General features: G+C 41.7%; 3 non-coding genes across 3 annotated transcripts; 2 read left to right on the top strand and 1 right to left on the bottom strand.

The window, feature by feature from the left end:
• The first annotated feature begins 1,493 nt into the window (after positions 1–1,493).
• On the top strand, positions 1,494–1,575 carry trnas-cga (transfer RNA serine (anticodon CGA)). The gene has a single exon. It is a non-coding gene; the product is annotated as a tRNA-Ser (tRNA).
• A 2,173-nt stretch (positions 1,576–3,748) lies between these two features.
• Positions 3,749–3,822, bottom strand: trnat-agu (transfer RNA threonine (anticodon AGU)). Its single transcript has one exon. It is a non-coding gene; the product is annotated as a tRNA-Thr (tRNA).
• A 1,816-nt stretch (positions 3,823–5,638) lies between these two features.
• trnas-cga (transfer RNA serine (anticodon CGA)) lies at positions 5,639–5,720 on the top strand. Its single transcript has one exon. It is a non-coding gene; the product is annotated as a tRNA-Ser (tRNA).
• Positions 5,721–18,736: the final 13,016 nt, after the last annotated feature.

Here is an 18,736-nt window from a genome sequence, read left to right as displayed (position 1 = left end):
ACCCTCGAGTATGAGGGAAAAAAAAGAAAAAGATCAACTGGAGTGCGCCAACCCATGTCAGGACAGCCCAGTTTTGTTGACGAGGTGGCCGAGTGGTTAAGGCATGGGGTCGAATCCCATCCTTGTCGCTCTCCATGTCTGACACGTGTGCCCGTTCGGTGTTGGCCCTCCTGTTCTTTGCTCCGGTACTAGAGCTGTACATTTTCTAGCGGTGGCTGAACATGTTATAGTAGGCTAACGTCGGTATCGAGCAGTCACAGTAACAGTATTTACATGCCGCTGCTGCCAAGTGGCTCTGGGTTGAGACCGCGTTTTCACTTACTTGCAACGCAAACGGAGAAAGCGATTTTTGACAGTCTCTCGAGAGACTGCACTAGGTGTTTAGGGATAGACTTTGTCAGTTCCCCCTGGGATGATGGCCTCTCAAATAGTTTGTGATTCCTCTAGACGTTTATACAGTAGAAGCCTGCTTCGTGGCTTAAATCCAAGCTAAGGAAACGAGTTAGAGGTCTGATGCAGAACTGCGAATTCAATGAACGGGAACAGTACAGTACATTGGACTGTATGTGTGAGGAAAGCTGCCCCCTTCTGTCCCTTGTCGACCGAACAGAGGACTGTAAAGGATACCGCCAAGAAACTTTAGGATGCTGGTTGGAATACAGCTCCAAAGAAGCCCCTTTGGGTGTTATGTCATCAAAAAGTAAGAACAGCGACTCTCCCTTTGATCAAAAGCGCAACAGAACTGTTTTCCGTGGAGCAGGTTTCAGACCCGTAGACCTGTTTTATTTGTAGGGCAGGGCGCATTCCCAAATGCGAATCTCCTGTTTTAGAAATGCTTTGGGCGGCGTGAAGTGAAAATAAGAAATGGGCTCCAGATGCACATGGAAGCCATCAAGTGTTTCATCCGAGCTGTTTCAAAGACTGCTCAAGAGCTTTCCTTTCACAGAGGTGCAATGATTAATGATGGGGGTGCACCCTTCAATGCGCCTTACGACTCTAGGGAGTGATTGAGACGATTCGTAGCGTGTGCTCATTTCCCTCTATTCCCCGTGTTGCAGTGGTAGGATGACGTAAATTTCTGCTTCGACACGTAACGGCGTTATAATCAAGTGCAGGAGCTGAGGGCTTTTGTTTTGTTTCGTTTTCCATGGCGTTTGTAAGCACGCAAATCAAAAGCAATTCCTGCGTCTAACAGGAATGTAAATGCTTTGGAAAGTGCAGTGTGGTGCAGCTTGTAAAATCCTTATCCACATTTGTGGTTTGTTGATGTTTGTTCTGTCTGCCAAAGCTGCATTTTGACATCCGGACGGGGAGACTTTATCATTTGAACGTGAAGCCAGCCTTAAACCCTCTGAGGCGTGTCTGTCTGCTGGCACGTATTTTGTCAAAGGTATTTTTTTTTTTTTAACGGAGAGCGACTTTGAAAAGGTTTCCGCAGCCACGTCGCACTCCGTGTTAGATTAAAGGAGGAATGCGTCGATGGCGAACTCGCTGTAGTCGTGGCCGAGTGGTTAAGGCGATGGACTCGAAATCCGTTGGGGACTCCCCGCGTAGGTTTGAATCCTGCAGACTATGGCGTCTGCCGCACGTCTCCTTGTGCCTGCGCGGCAAAAGCGTGGTGCCGCTTCTCCTTTCCTGGTACTATAAAAACGCTAAATCGCTTGGCCCTGCTGCCATGGAAATGAGTTCTTCAGATAACCACACATCTTGCGTTTGCACCTCTGGTGTTCTACTTATGCCTTTGAAAACCTAATGAATAAAACTGAAAGAACCGACACAATATGTAGGTGCTCGTAAAGCACGCATTAAAGAACTGTTAACAGCAAGGGTTTCAGTGGGTTAACTGAGGAGAAGGCGTGATCGCTAATTGTTGACTTTGTATTTGGTGTTAGAAACATTCTTACTGTGCATGACGTGCAACAAATGTAGCCACAGAAATTGCATCACGCTTTCATGTATGCTATTGCAGACACCAACGTTGCCTAGATAGAAAACCGAAATAGCCGTGGGTTTGCTTGCTGGTCTGAAGGATCTCTCTTCGAATCTCTATCATTTGTCAATTGAAGTAAAAGGCGCTCCAATCTGATACGTTCAGAATCAAACCCGCAGCTGTTGTTCGACTTTATTTCTTGACTAATTACAACTGAGTGTCGCATGAGCAGTTACGTAAACTTGTCTGATATATTTGACAAATGCCGTTCTTCAATTAAAACTAACAGTACATTGTCAGGGACATTCAGTTCTATACAAACAAGAGACAGACAAGAGAATGTTTCTACCTTTCATGTGGACTACGTGTTGACTTAATGATCGGAATAATTGAAAAGTTCGGGTTCATAGCCGATGCAGTGCGTGCTAATTAGAACAACAGCAACGCTGAGCTCTCAGCACCGTACTGAGCCCAGGTGATTTTCTAAAGCTGTCAGGTGCAGTTCATTTACATGAAGGAAATCTCTTACTGAGTACGATTACAATGCAGTAAGTAGCACAGACTACTTAGGGGAGTAGCCCGATGCGTTTAAAAACGACCCGAGCCAGGCAGGAGTCAAACTTACAATCTCCTGATCCATAGTCAAACGCGTTATCCATTGCGGGACTGCAACCCGATGAGCTCAGCACTGCAACTAGTAAACTATTACCCCCGGTCCATTCTTTTCCAAAAGTGAGAAACACCTGTTTTCTACATTTTGTCTATTTTAAAACCATATCTCTTTAAACCAAACCAAGAGTTTGTCTTTTGCACTGATATTCTGATTCATTTCGATTTCAAAGAAAAAAAAACCTACCTTCCAAAGAATCATAAAATTGTCCCTTCTTCCAGACTCTACTTCTCTCTTGTAGTAGTACAGCAGACCTTTCCAGGTGAGCAGATCACAGAGTCTGAAATGAGCTTCCTCCATCAAGCAAAGTACCTGAACATGACTCTGTCTTCATAAAAGCGCCCATGTAATAAAGAAATTAAATCTGAAATCAAGAGGGCAGTTGCCTACTGAAATACAAGAAGTCATCAATTTTAACCTAGCAACACATTAAAGGCTGCATCTATACAAGTACGATTCTAGAAATGCTCACCAGATTACGTTTTAAGAAGGAACTGCGCCTCAGGTTCCGCCGAGATCTTAACTCGGATGGCAGGATTCAGAGTCCGGAGTGCGGACTGATGGCGCACGGAGGGTCCATATACTGTGGATCCCTCAGTGATCTTCCGCGTATTCAAACCGCCAGCGTGTGACTCCCCTGTCCCCGTGACCTCATTGCTCTGCTCTCTCCTCTGTGCAGCCGAGCTCGATTCACGGTAAAGTGAAAAAAAAAGGTGCCCTCAACGTGAGATTTACTCTGGAGCGAGGATAGATGTTACCTTTTTATTATTGAACAGGATGTATGTGATGTGGCGACTAGGTTCAATTTTGTATCCTTTTAAAAGATTAAGGACTGGGGTGAGCGGGATTTACCACCCTTTCAGCTAAGAACCCGACGTGCGGACCGTTTAAGCTGCATAGACTCAGTCGTTTAACTCTTCTCCATTAGCAGGGTTAAGGTTAAAGAAAAAAAACATTGCTGACTTCTTTTTTTTTGCCAGCCGATTGCGCTGATTAGCAAGGTTTGTATTTCATGTTTTGCAAGTTGCATCCATTTTAAGAAAAACAAGTCGCGTTAAAGACAGGAAATGAATACTTGCATTTAATTAAGTCTAGCTGTAGGCGGTTGTCCATAATGACCAGTTCTGTTCAAGAACACAGAACAAAAAAGGCACCGCTGGGATTCGGACCCAGGATTTCCTGTTTACTAGACAGGCGCTTTAACCAACTAAGCCACGGCGCCCTGGGAGTGCTGTCGTTTTGCAGCCACTTGGACACACCACTCAGACACATCTGCATTCGGTGTGTGCTCCGCCTGTTCGCTGAGCAAGTTGCCACCTTTACATACAATAGCAACATCGACACCAAGAGAAAGGATGACAAATGGCTTTTATCTGGAACTTTTCATGTCCAAGGAGCTCAATGTGCATTCTGTGTACAACAGGGCCACTGAACTCCACAATGGCCACTGAACCACAGTAGTGGGTTGCTGGCTTGACATCTCCCAAGGAAAATGTTGAAATCGCATGTGGAACAGGAAAATGACCCTCGAGTACGAGGGAAAAAAAAGAAAAAGATCATCTGGAGCGCGGCAACCCATGTCTGGACAGCCCAGTTTCCTAGATGAGGTGGCCGAGTGGTTAAGGCAATGGACTGCTAATCCACTGTACTCTGCACGCATGGGTTTGAGTCCCATTCTCGTCACTCTCCATGTCTGACATGTGTGCCCGTGTGCCTTTGGCCCTCCTGTTGTTTGCTCCAGTACTAGAGCCGTACATTTCCTAGCGGTGGCTGAACATGGTATAGTAGGCTAACGTCAGTATCGAGCAGAGACAGTAACAGTATTTACGTGCCGCTGCTGCCAAGTGGCTCTGGTTTGAGACCGCATTTTCACTTACTTGCAACGGAAATGGAGAAAGCGATTTTTGACAGTCTCTCGAGAGATTGCGCTAGGTGTTTAGGGATAGACTTTGTCAGTTCCCCCTGGGATGATGGCCTCTCAAATAGTTTGTGATTCCTTATACAGTAGAAGCCTGCTTCGTGGCTTAAATCCAAGCTAAGGAAACGAGTTAGAGGTCTGATGCAGAACTGCGAATTCAATGAACGGGAACACTACAGTACATTGCACTGTGTGTGTGAGGAAAGCTGCCCCCTTCTGTCCCTTGTCGACCGAACAGAGGACTGTAAAGGATACCGCCAAGAAACTTTAGGATGCTGGTTGGAATCCAGCTCCAAAGAAGCCCCTTTGGGTGTTATGTCATCAAAAAGTAAGAACAGCGAATCTCCCTTTGATCAAAAGCGCAACAGAACTGTTTTCCGTGGAGCAGGTTTCTGACCCGTAGACCTGTTTTATTCGTAGGGCAGGGCGCATTCCCAAACGCGAATCTCATGTTTTAGAAATGCTTTGGGCGGCGTGAAGTGAAAATTAGAAATGGGCTCCAGATGCACATGGAAACAATCAAGTGTTTAATCCGAGCTGTTTCAAAGACTGCTCAAGAGCTTTCCTTTCACAGAGGCGCAACGATTAATGATGGGGGTGCACCCTTCAATGCGCCTTACGACTCTAGGGAGTGATTGAGACGTACGTAGCGTGTGCTCATTTCCCTCTATTCCCCGTGTTGCAGTGGTAGGATGACATAAATTCCTGCTTCGACACGTAACGGCATTATAATCAAGTGCAGGAGCTGAGGGCTTTAGTTTTGTTTCGTTTTTCATGGCGTTCGTAAGCGCGCAAATCAAAGGCAATTCCTGCGTCTAACAGGAATGTAAATGCTTTGGAAAGTGCAGTGTGGTGCAGCTTGTAAAATCCTTGTCCACATTTGTGGTTTGTTGATGTTTTTTCTGTCTGCCAAAGTTGCATTTTGACATCCGGACGGGGAGACTTTATCATTTGAAAGTGAAGCCAGCCTTAAACCCTCTGAGGCATGTCTGTCTGCCGGCACGTATTTTGTCAAAGGTATTTATTTTTTTTTAACAGAGAGCGACTTTGAAAACGTTTCCGCAGCCACCTCGCACTCCGTGTTAGATTATAGGAGGAATGCGGCGGGGGTGAGCTCGCTGTAGTCGTGGCCGAGTGGTTAAGGCGATGGACTCGAAATCCGTTGAGAACTCCCTGCGCAGGTTTGAATCCTGCCGACTATGGCGTTTGCCACACGTATCCTTGTGCCTCTGTGGCAAAGGCGAAGTGCCGCTTCTCCTTTCCTGGTACTATAAATACGCTAAATCACTTGGCCCTGCTGCCATGGAAATGAGTTCTTCAGACCTCTGGTGCTCTACTTATGCCTTTGAAAACCTAATGAATAAAGCTGAAAGAACCGACACGATATGTAGGTGCTCGTAAAGCACGCAGTAAAGAACTGTTAACAGCAAGGGTTTCAGTGGGTTAACTGAGGAGAAGGCGTGATCGTTAATTGTTGACTTTTTATTTGGTGTTAGAAACACTCTTACTGTGCATGACGTGCAACAAATGTACCCACAGAAATTGCATCACGCTTTCATGTATGCTATTGCAGACACCAACGTTGCCTAGATAGAAAACCGAAATAGCCGTGGGTTTGCTTGCTGGTCTGAAGGATCTCTCTTCGAATCGCTATCATTTGTCAATAGAAGTAAAAGGCGCTGCACAGAGAGGATCACTGTCGTGAGGCCGGTTAGCTCAGTTGGTTAGAGCATGGTGCTAATAACGCCAAAGTCGTGGGTTCGAGCCCCTTACTGGCCAGGTCCTTTTCTCCTCTCTTACCAAAGCTGTTAGGTTCCTTTCCGTGGTGAGATGGGTTGTCATGCAACGCTGCCACATCGTGCCGACAGACAATTAAATGACAAAAATGAAGAGAGTTAAAGCAGCTGGAGAGGTTCTCTTACAACTTTTGAGCTGACACAGTTTTGGAAAATGTTTCCTTCACGCTGCACTGTACCATATAGGCAGCCAAGTGTCTCCAAAACAAAACAGAATTGACAGTCATATAATGTCCATTAACCCCGGTTTTAAACGCAGCATCATGTCTGCCATCATAAGAATATGAGTCCAATATTTTAGAATATAGTCAGAATGACTTCTAACCTTACCTGTGGTGTCTTTGATCCCTTTTGCTCAATGCATGGTGTACGTACTGCATACATGTGTCTTGAGAATGAGTAATGGGCCCCTGAGACAGTCATTTGCCTGTTTCACAAATGATCGTATTTTACTAGAGATTCTGTTTGGGATTCAGATGTGCATTCAGACAGCAATCCCTTTCAAGAAATGATACGTTCTGGATGAGGTCAAAGGTGCTGGAACACTGTATTTAGGATGTGTTTGCAGTGATTGTCTGTCTCCTGCTTCAACGCAGTGATATATAGATGTGCTCCTGTAATTTATTGGTACAAGCCCAGGGCAGTAAGCAGTCTGAGGATTTATTTCCATACGGCATAGAACAGTGAAGCAGTGAAGTAGTGCAACACACTGGATCATTATATTATTAGAATCTATTCTACTTAAATTATTACATTATACACAACTTGAGTTCATTTTAAAAATTAAAAGGTAATGAAAGGAATGCATTTTCATGAGAAAGATAATACCGATTTTTCATGTGATAATCTTCCTTATATCATGTCGTGCATCATTTGGACACTTTGTGGGCTTGAAATACAAAGAAAATCATGTTCTATGGTACAAAACAAATACAAAACTTAAGTTTTTATTTTAATTAGATTTGTTTATTAAGCATAAGCAATCATTTATTACATTAATATATGTGAAAATGACATTTTAGCACCATAATATTACATACAGGTCTCTAGCTTCAACACAGTGATATATGCTCAGTGATTTATTGGTACATGCCCAGGGCAATAATCAGAATTAGTATTTATTTCCATACGGGCTACAGGTAGTGTTGTGAAATACTTCAACACACTGGATCGCAGATTTAGACCCCCTGCACTCTTACTCCTTAAAAACCAAAGAAATGAAGATATGTAGCAATCACATTGTAACAGGGGTGACAGTGACTTAATGCTTATACTAGTGGACTTCTGGTACCTTTAGGGTACGGTGTTCCCTGAAGGGCTCTCAAACCCCGCATTTCAGATGCCTAGCTGTATCGCTGATGTGTTGCACCTCAGAATCACTTTTAAACCTTACCTCTGGTATCTTTAATCCCTATTGCTCAACGCATGGTGAAAGTATTGCATAAATGTGTCTGAAAATGAGCAATGGGCACCTGAGAGACTCATTTGCCTGTTTCACAAATGATCATATTTGACTAGAGATTCTGTTTGGGATTCAGTTGTGCATTCTGACAGCAATCTCTTTCAAAAAATGATTTTACCTTATCGCAGCTTTGCCCTTCTTGCCTCTTTGGACAATATCTCCATCTTGTGGTCGTTGTTGGTAATGTCTAGACAATATCTCCATCTTGTGGTCGTTGTTGGCAATGTTTTCTTATGCCCTTTTTTATTTCAATTCTCTATTAGTTGATTCTAGAATCTCTACAATAGAGTTGAAAACATCAGTTTTATAGCAGACAATATGACATTATTTATAGTCCAATTAGAAATTTATTACCCTGTTTTTAACATAATAACAAATTAAAATTGATTAAAACTAAGTTTGGAACACCAGGGAACATAAAAAATGATTTTTAGGAAAACCATGAGGTTCTCTGTGTCCGATGCCTGCAAGGGGAGAAAGCTAGAATCCTTTGATTTTTCAAAATTTGAAAATAAACATTATATAACAACAGCTTTCATTCCTAGGAGTGAAAAACAACCATTTTTGAAGACATATTAGTTTCTAAAACACTACAATAAAGTTAAAAACATCCATTTTATATCACATTATTTTTTGTGAAATAATTAAATTGGCTTATTTCTCTCGCATTAAATTGGCTACAAATGCAAGAATTCAACCAGATATTCTTGTAAAATGTATAGTGTTGCATTGCAGTTAGTTAATGTAGTTAGTCCATAGTCAGCAATCTAAACTTTATTGTTAAGCTTTAATGATTGATGTTGTACCAGTAACCTTTAGAAATACTATAGTACTTCACAAATGCTTTGTGTGTTTGGAAATCTTTTGAGTAAAAGCCTTATAAAAATAGGTTTAGTTTTTACAGGACATCACAAAGAAATAGGATGGTATAATTCTTATAATTGCTTAGTGATTGTATTTGGAAGATTATGCACTAAACAGACTTCAGGAATGCCAGTGGATCATTGTGCTATTTGGAATTATTCCAAAAATCAAGTGACCTCTTTGCTGAAGTATTTTTAGTATTATTTATTTAGTATTAATAAAGAATAGATTTATTAAAGTCATGCGATGTGCAAGCGGGATATGTAAAATAATTGAAAATAAAGTTTTTTATTATTGTTATAGAGAAACATGATCAGATTTTCCCTGGTTCAGAAAAAAAACGATTAAAATCTGTAATCTTTCCACTTGTATGTCATCAGACATTAACGAGTACAACCCCCCTCTCTGCCGGAGTGCTGGCTGTGACGAATTAAACCAATTTCACAGGTATTTTCAAAGTAGGAAGTACAGTGTTAACTAGTAGATGGCCTCCTCAATGAAATCGCTTCAACATGCTAATGCGTTGGTGTAACAGTCCGGGCGTGGCAAGCTTCCAATGTCAACTCGACTCGATTGGAAGACAATGAACGTATTTTAGCCCTAAATGAATTAATAGCAAACATGGTTTACATAAAAGACATTTTTCCAAGAAAGTTCATAATAATACGATCTATAGTTGAAATCTGAGCCTAAATATAAAGAAAAAAGCATTTTCAGAGAGCAATCACGCTGTGTTTATGTAGAAAAAGCGATTAGGTTTATGAGCAATCTAATTATCTATTCGCTTAAAACGCTATATAAAATAAAGTTTATTTAAAGATGAATGATAAGTGTCGCAGTTTAAATAATTTTCGTAGTAGGGCTTGGACAGATTCCAAGTGCATTTTTGCAATTTACGTTGCATTGTCCAATGTGATGTTGTAATACAGTTTAGAATACAGTAAGTCTAAACTGTATCAGCTTTATTTATGGGTTGCAATTTAGAAAAAGTCAAAAACCGCACTCAAAATGCAATTTAGAGCTTTCTGGCAAGAGGAGACACCCAAATTATAATGTAACATGCCACTGTTTGTGCATGAACAAAGTTATACTGCAATTTTCCTTAGATTCGCAATTAAAAAAAATAATTTTTTTGAATCCCCGGCCGAACACATTCCATTAGAATCAGCACTTTTATACAGTATATCGCCTTTAAACACATATATTTAAACACGCGTTTACGATTTAAATCAAAACGCGATTCAAATCAATATAAATGTTTATTTTGTAACGCATAGGTGACTATTCATTGTTATTAAAAAGACGTAAATTCGATCATGTTGTGATATTTAGAAATATAAATTTGTTTTGATGCGAGTGAGGTTTTATTTAATCTCTGACCAAGGGAAATGTTTCATTTTTTCAAAGAAATGTTTGTTAAAAATTAAAGTCATAGTTCCATGAGATTCAACCACAGACCATGTGACATAGGAGTCAGGAACCTAACCCACAGCACCACCAGCGCAGACACATGCTGAGGGCTGAAAAAGCACTACAGAAACATTATCGACTATAAAATAATGTAATTAGGCACAGAAGAAGTTTACAGCACAGTACAATAATAAATGCTGACCATGACTTTAGAAGCATAAATTACCTTACACTCAATTTAAACACAAGCTGTCTTTAGCCCTCTAAGCTGGTTCATACAGAAATGTAGAGAACCAGGCTCAGAACACACAGCTTCATTAGCGAATACATATGCAGAACAACTAGAGAAGATGTTTTACAGAGGATGGATTTTTAGAAACATCCCATCAGTGACATCACTGAAGTCAACTCCTAGGTAACTGTCGTGTGGATAGTTTCACAAGAATCAGACAAAGGTTTAAGCATCACTTATTTTAGATAAAACTGCAAAAAAACAACAACAACCCATAATGTACTTCTTTGCGGCTCTGTTTGCCCAAATCATATATTCACAACGTGAAATTAGAAAATAATATTACGTAACCAAAAACCGCAATATGGAAACAGAACCTGTGTAATTGTTGACAGATGATGTACTCGTAACATTTTTACAAGACGAACTACAACATTTAAAAAATGACTTGTATGTACTTGATATCTCTAATCAATCCACTGCACTGCATTAAAACAAAACGAAAACTAAAACGCCCTGGGCATACCGTTTCGCGCTTCTTATCAGTTGCTCAAAAGCAATTTGACCGTATGAAATGCATAATATAAACCTAGAAACATATACGTGAGGAGTATTTACGTAGTATCGGTGTCAAGACATACCTCTCAAATACTGTAAATCAAGTTAAAAATATCTCAAGACCGATTCTGGTCATAATGAAACCATGTTTCGTGTATGTTTTCTTTAAAGTACCGAGACCAGCCATATACTGTATGTTTATGTTCCAAAATTAATATCGTTTATGGCCTTCACACGTGTTGCAGTATGCTCCTATTCTTTTTATGCTCAGGCACTAAGATTTCCCTTCAGTGGTAAAATTCCAAATAAATATTCAATACTTAAACGGGCACAGTTAAGACATTACATATACATATACATATACATATACAAACTGTATACAGTACAGTTTGCATACGGTAATATGTTTATGTTCCTAAATCAACCTCTTTTATGAGCATGTGAAAGGCATGGTGAATCGATTCTCAAAAATTACTGTACTTTGCATGATTGGAAAAAAATGCGTGATTGCGAAATGCTGTGGTGTTACTTTTACAAAGACGGTCAATGAAAAAAATAATGTGGACCAGGGCAATACTTTGAGTTTACAGCTTGTCCAAGTTCATTTATTATTAATACTATTAGTAATATCTTCATTAAAGACTTTGATGGCTACAGCTCAAACATGAGAAGTTGAGCTTTATTAGCGCCACCTTGCGGAAATTCCGGATACTATTATTTTGCTAGCGGTATTTACCGGTAACTCGCGGTATTTACCGGTAACTTGTGGTAGACTGCGTACAGCGTACGCCCGCGCATTTTGAATGGCTGCATCTGTAGCAATCATATTGTAGCAGACACTCAATTGCCTGTTTCACAAATGATCATATTTTACTAGAGATTCTGTTTGGGATACGGATGTGCATTCTGACAGCAATCTCTTACAAAAAATGATTTTACCTTATCGCGGCTTTGCCCTTCTTGCCTCTTTGGACAATATCTCCATCTTGTGGTCGTTGTTGGTAATGTCTAGACAATATCTCCATCTTGTGGTCGTTGTTGGTAATGTCTTCTTATAGATAGATACTTTATTGATCCCGTGAGGGAAATTGCAGTGCAACAGCAGCTTAACACACACAACACAGCCACAGTGTAACAATTATATAATAATAGTACAATACTGTATATATACTGTATATATATATGAAACAGAAATAGAAACAGAAACAGGAATCGCTTACTACCTGGAGAATCTCTGTAGGAATATCTAGCATTTATCAATGGAAATAAAAGCTGCTTTAATACAGTGCATGTTCAAACTCAAACCCTCAGCTGCTGTTCTTGTTTGTTTTGGGACAAATTGCAACTGAGCATCGCATGAGCCGTTACGTACCCTTATCTGTTAGGGAATTTCAAGGGAGGAGTTAGGTCAGAATGGGTAGGCTGCAAAACAACAAGTAAAGATTTATTCCGAGATGAAACGTTGTGGCGGTTTTCTTATCTTTTCAGCATGGACTAAACTTTTACGTGTTCCTTATATGCTATATATGTATATATTAGCACCAATGTCGTTCTTAAAAACTAACATGAAATTGTCAGGGACATTCACCTATATACAAAGACGAGACAGACAAAGTAATAATTCTATATTAACGTGGCCTACATATTGACGCAATGATCGAACTAAGTGACGTGTTCTGATTCAGATCCCCTGCAGTTCATGCCAATTAGAACAATAGCAATGCTGAGTCCTCCCCACCCTACTGAGCACAAATTCAGCTGCTCTCCAGTTCTGTTCTGCATGTTTTTTCATTGCAATTGAGCTCGGAGCTGGAGATGATCTCCATACAGTTCTGTGTTAACTAGCCCGCACTTGCGTGCTAATTTACGGGTTGTGGCAGATGCTTTTCTATAGTTCATATACATGACGGCAACCTGTTACCGAGGAACCTGAGAGGTTTAAAAGCCTCACAAACCAGGCAGGACTCAAACCTACAATCTTCTGATCCAAAGTCAGACGCGTAATCCATTACGCCACTGGCCCATAGAACATGTGTTTGCATTCCACCACAGAGAGCTCTACACTGCTACCAGTAGTACACTTCCCCATCTAAATTTTCACAGCAAGAAACTTGTGTTTCCTACTATTTTTATCAGGTTTAAAATATCATCTCCTTAAAACAGAAAAAGTGTTGGTGTGTCGTGCTGAAATTCTGATTGATTTTGAATTCAAAGAAAAAAGGTTTTCTTCCAAAACACCGTGAAATTGTCACATCTTGCAGACAATAGGTGTATTCCATGTTGAAAAGAGAAGAAAGAAAACCATGGAGCCTTTTACAGGTGTGAGGCTTCTTCAGGTGTGAGAAGACCTCACGGCCGAAACGCTGTGTTTCCGTTCTTCTCTTTTCAGCATGCAATAAACCTATTACTTGTTCCTTTGCAGCCGAGGCATGCTGACGTAGCTACCCAGCTGAACATCTTGCAGACTCTACAGTACTTCTCTCCTGTAGAAGTAAAGCAGGGCTTGCTGGGTGAGCTTTTGCTCCGGTAAATTAGGTCACGTGTCATGTTAAATCACTTCTTCTAAACACAACATTTGCTGGTGCTAGCTTTCCCCATGAAAACAGACATTTCCCTTACAGTACATGACATATCGTTTTTATTCTATCAATAAGTATAGAAATAAAACAAAAGAAAAAATGTTGTCGCCAAAGAATGCACAGTTCTGTCGCCTTGGGGAGGTGTCAAGGGCATTGAGCTCCTTGGACATGAGAAGTGCCAGATAAATGCCATTTCTCATCATTTCTCTTGGCGTCAGTTCTGCTATTAAATGGGACGGAGGCAACGGGCTCAGAGAGCAGGTTAAGTGCACACCGAACGCAGATGTGTCCAAGTGTCTGTAAAAGCACGGTGCTCTGCTGGCGCTGTTCCCTAGTGGCTTAAAGTGCCTGCCTAGTAAGCAGGCGATCCTGGGTCTGAATACCAGCGGTGCCTCTCTCCGTGTCTTGTTGTGCCGCATGTCTCATTTCAGACAAACATGTACAGCTTGGTTCAGTTTAATGCAAGAATTCATTTCCTTTCTGGAATAACTTGTTTTTGAAGAAATCCATACAGCTTGTGAAAGATGAAATCCATTTCTTGGTTGTCAGTGGAAAAAGATTGCCGGCTGCAAGAAGCGCAAGTGATTGTTTTCTTTGACCATAAACCTGCAAATGTAGGGCGCACAAAAGACTGTCAGACTCTGTGGTGCTGAAAAGTTGGTGGTTCAAGCCCCTCCAGTATGCGTGTCTCAGTTTTTCCAATGTAAACATCATCACCATTGCTAAAGAAGATGGCGCAGAAGGCTCCACAGCCGAAACGTTGTGCTTCTTTTCTTCTCTTTTCAGCATGGAGTAAACCTTTGCTTTATCCTTTGCAGCCTAAGCATGCTGACGCAGCTACCTTTCTCTTAACACGCCTCAATCATTATTCACCAAAACGATCAGCAGAATAAGTCGCCTTTGTGGTGATGTCACTCCTCTGCTTCACAAATGTCCTTAGTGACGGGCCATTTCTTTCTGCCATTTTTCCGGAGCGGTTATTGATTGCTCCATCATTTCCCTCTTACTTTCCATCACTAGATTGAAAAAAAAAAACAGAAACAGGCTGACAGGACGACAATCAAATTGCAAAAACTCATCAAAGCACTCGATAGAGTATTTGAATCCACAAGTAGCTACGAGCAACTTTGTCCTGGCTTGCATGAAAGTCGGAAAATGTCAAAAAGAAAAAGATGGTGGCTTTTTCATATTCGTTCTTTTATTTTTAGTTCGTTGCTTCTTCTGTCCATTGTCCTCCTGCCTGGCTCTTGACCTGTGACTGTTTGAACGCACACAGTAGACTTTCATGCAGGGGATTTGTCCTGAGCCTCTGTGAAAGACCCACCCACCCCCATAAATAACTGCTCTAGAAACACATGAATGCAAAACTAAACCACAGCTTAAAGAGGAGCTTGTCATGACCGCCAGGCAGTTAAGACCAACTCTTAAGCAATCTAAACAGCACCAGCAGCGGGTGATTATTAACAAACGCCGCCGCACGAGTTAACCCACCTGCACACACTCCACCGTGCGGTACGCAGTGCTATTTTTACCATCTTTACCTGCTTCCCGCTGGTATTGAGTCTACTCCTTGAGAGCTCTACCTGGCGTTTTTTCCATTACCTCGTTTATTCTGGATATTGGACTCCCCTTCTGCCTTTTCGACTTTGGACCTCGCCTCTCACCTCGGACTGTTTGCCACCAGTGTTCTCCCTGGATTACGACTTACCTTACGCCTCTTGACCACGAAACAAAGCAAAGCAGAGCAAAACAAAATGAACAAACGAAAACCCTCACGTCCCGCACTTGCATATAACGCCGTTACGTGCCCAAGCGGTATTTTACGTCATCCTAGCACTGCACCCCGGGGCGTACGGTATATGGGAACGAGCACACGCCACGAATCATCTCGAATCACTCCCTACAGCTGTAAGGCACCTTGAAGCATGCACCCCCAACATTCTTCTTTGCGCATCTGTGAAAGGTAAACTCTTGAGCAAACTCTGAACCAGCTCTAAGGAAACTAATCTGATTAGACGTTACTTTGACTCATCTTTTAAGGGACCCTTGTTAATTGGAGAAATCAATGATTTCGAATGAATTCTGTATGCGTTAAAAGACAGCTATACACAGAAAACATGCAGGACACTTCTCATGATGTTTCCCGAGCCGAAACACAGTGCGTTTTTCCAAGCCATCTGACAAAGCCCGCCCACTGAAAACTGCAGCAAATCGTGTAAAGACGTTCAACTTTGTAACTACTGCACGCACAGGAAGCAGAATAAATTCCTCTTTTCAAACTGTCAAAGGTTTGCTTTGCGAACACTGCAGGACATCGCACAATCTCTTTTGAACGGGGACAAACGATTTCTTATGGGGCACAGTAAGTACAGACGTTTAAAAAGCTCCACTCATGCCGACGATGCAGCATGAAGAAGCGCAACCTAACGTTTGCATTCCTAGCAAATTCCTTTTATTTTTTGATAAATAAAGACAGTCTTGTTTAACAAACAACACACACAACATTTTACATTGTCAATTCAATTCAAATCAATGTATTTCTATATAGCGCCTTTCACAACAAGGTTGTCCCAAGGCACTTAACAATGCAAGTTGTTAAGAGCCTTGTGTCTAATATGCCGCCTAGGTAACGTGCTGTCTCTTTGAGGCAAATGTTTAAATCCTCTGAGTTAAGTGCTGAAGTTATAGTAGTCCTATCAGTATTGTTGCCTCCGATCAACAGATCCTCATTTTTCTCAGAGTTGAGTAACAAAAAGTTTTCACACATCCAAGTATTTCCTTCCTTAATGCATTTAACTAAACTGATAATAGAAGAGTTGTCGTTTGGTGTAAACAAAATGTTTATTTGAGTGTCATCAGCATATGAATGAAAGTTCATATTATTTTTTCAGATTATCCTACCTAGCAGCAGCATGTAGAGAGAGAGAGCAATATTGGTCCCAGCACTGATCTTCTGGTACCCCAAATTGAACTGGTGACATTGATGAAGCAGTACAATTATTAGATATTTGAACATAATGAAAACGATGAGTAAAATGTGAAGTAAACCACTGAAGGACGGTTCCAGATAAGCCAACCTCAAACTCAAGCCTGTGTAACAAAACAGAGAGGTCAACCGTGTCAAAGGCAGCTCTAAGATCTAGAAGCACAAGCACTGTTGCATTCCCCGCATCAGTAGCTAAGAGAATATCATTTACGACTCTTGTTAATGCAGTTTCAGAAACCAGACTGAAATTTCTCAAGTATATTATTTGAATCCAGATACGATTGACGTTGGGCAACAACTATTCTCCCAAGACTTTTAGATTGAAATGGGACCTTTGAGACAGGCCTGTAGTTGTTAAGAACTTGTGGATCCAAATTTGACTTCTTAAGGAGCGGTCTAACAACCGCTACCTTAAATTGATCAGGTACAACGCCTGACGCAAGCGATGCATTCATCATACTAATTATAGGTCCTGCCAGTCCTTCGAGGGAATCTTTGACTAGCTGAGTGGGGATGGGATCTAGCGAACAGGTGGTTGACTTTGTCTTACGTCTGTGTTCATGAGTCCACCATAAGAAAAAATCTGAACAGGAGTGGTGATCATGTGAGGTCACCATGGAGGAAACCACTGCTCTCCCCCCAAAAAAAACCACCACTGCCCCTCTCAAGTTTGCTAAAGACCACATGGATGTTCCACAACTCCTGGAACAATGTTCTGTGGACAGACGTGACAAAAGTTGAACTTGTTGGTAAATGTGCACAGCGTTATGTTTGGAGATAACAAAACACTGCATACCAACTCCAAAACCTCATCCCACCTGGGAAGCATGGCGGAGGCTGTACTGCTTGCAATCATCGAGGGACCGATGAATTCCAAGATGTATCAGGAAAATCTACAGCAGAACGTCAGGGTGTCTGCCTGTGATCTAAAACTCGAAAGACGCTGGGTCATGCAGCATGACAAAAACAAAGGAGTACATCAACAACAGAGTGGCTGAAACAAAAGAAATTCCGTATTTTGGGATGGCCAAGTAAGAGTCCTGACCCCAATCCCATTGAAGTGCTGTGGCGTGATCTGAAGCAGGCCGTTCAGTGCAAGACATCCCAAAAATATACATGAACTGAAACAGTTTTTCATAGAGGAATAGGCCAAAATACCTCCTAACCGCTGCTCAGGTCTGACCAGCCGCTACAGAAAGTGGGGGTTGAGGTTTTTGTCATAAAGGAGGTTCCACTAGCTCCTTAATATAAGGGTTCACGTACTTTTTCCATCAATGACCTTGATTGTTTAAACCATTTGGTCAATAAAGAAACAGCAATGTCAAATGTTGGGCGTGTGTTGTTTGTTAAATCAGACTCTCTTTATTAATTATTATGACTTAGATAAAGATAAGATCACATGTTAGGAGCCATTCATGCAGAAATCCACATCATTCCGAAGGGCTGTTTACAAAAGTTTTTCTCCCAACTGTATGTGAGAGAAAAGCAGAGACGCTCACTGAGTAAGGTGGGGTTGCAGCTTTGCAAATCAAAAGGACATTTGTACGCTCAAAATGGGACAGGAGCACCCCAGATGGGACTCAAACCCACAATCCCTGGCTTAGGAGGCCAGTGCCTTATCCATTAGGCCACTGCGCCACACTGGGTTGGGTCGATCATGCTGATGAAGAGCCAGTTTTTTTTTCCTTTGCTTTTTCAAAGGGATCCCCAAAATTAGGAAAGTTAGGCAGCAGAAGGTTTACTGTGACCTGAGAAGGACCGGCATCCAATCACGGTGGTACACACAGACACGCTCTCACTCATCTGAGCTACACGGCTACCAAGATGATCTCAGGTGCGCCGAGCTGGTACGGAACATATTGAACTGATCGACGGCGAATTGTCTCTCAGACAGGCTTTTCACCTCTGAGCTCCCTGACTGACAGTAATCAGCTAGGTAGTGAAACAGTCAGCTGCTTCTAAGCCTTAAACAGCTGCATCTCGGCGCTTCCACAGACAGATGATTTGAAAGCCAAACATCGCCCATTGGGAACACCTTACTATCACTAGTTTAAGAGACTCTTAAGGTCTTGCAGAGGTGCCTGTCTAATAGCATGCGCTTTGCAAGCTATAGGTGTTTAGGCTGAGGCAGAATGCCTGTTAACAAAATGTTTTTCTAAAGGGGCCTCGCACTCTTTTCCAAGCAATGGTCACCATCCCCACCGAGTGTCACAACGTAGTCATGTCCTAGGACATCACCTGTTAGTCTCCATTTGTCTGCCACCAACACTTTAGGTTACGGAGTCACAACCGCACCCCGGAGACCAGAGGAGCCGTTGGCGTTCTGGCGGC

Source organism: Lepisosteus oculatus, unplaced genomic scaffold (genome assembly GCF_040954835.1).
Source record: "Lepisosteus oculatus isolate fLepOcu1 unplaced genomic scaffold, fLepOcu1.hap2 HAP2_SCAFFOLD_76, whole genome shotgun sequence".
Lineage (NCBI taxonomy): Eukaryota > Metazoa > Chordata > Actinopteri > Semionotiformes > Lepisosteidae > Lepisosteus > Lepisosteus oculatus.
The sequence above is the reverse complement of the archived record's forward strand: the minus strand, read 5'-3'. Positions and strand labels throughout refer to the sequence as shown.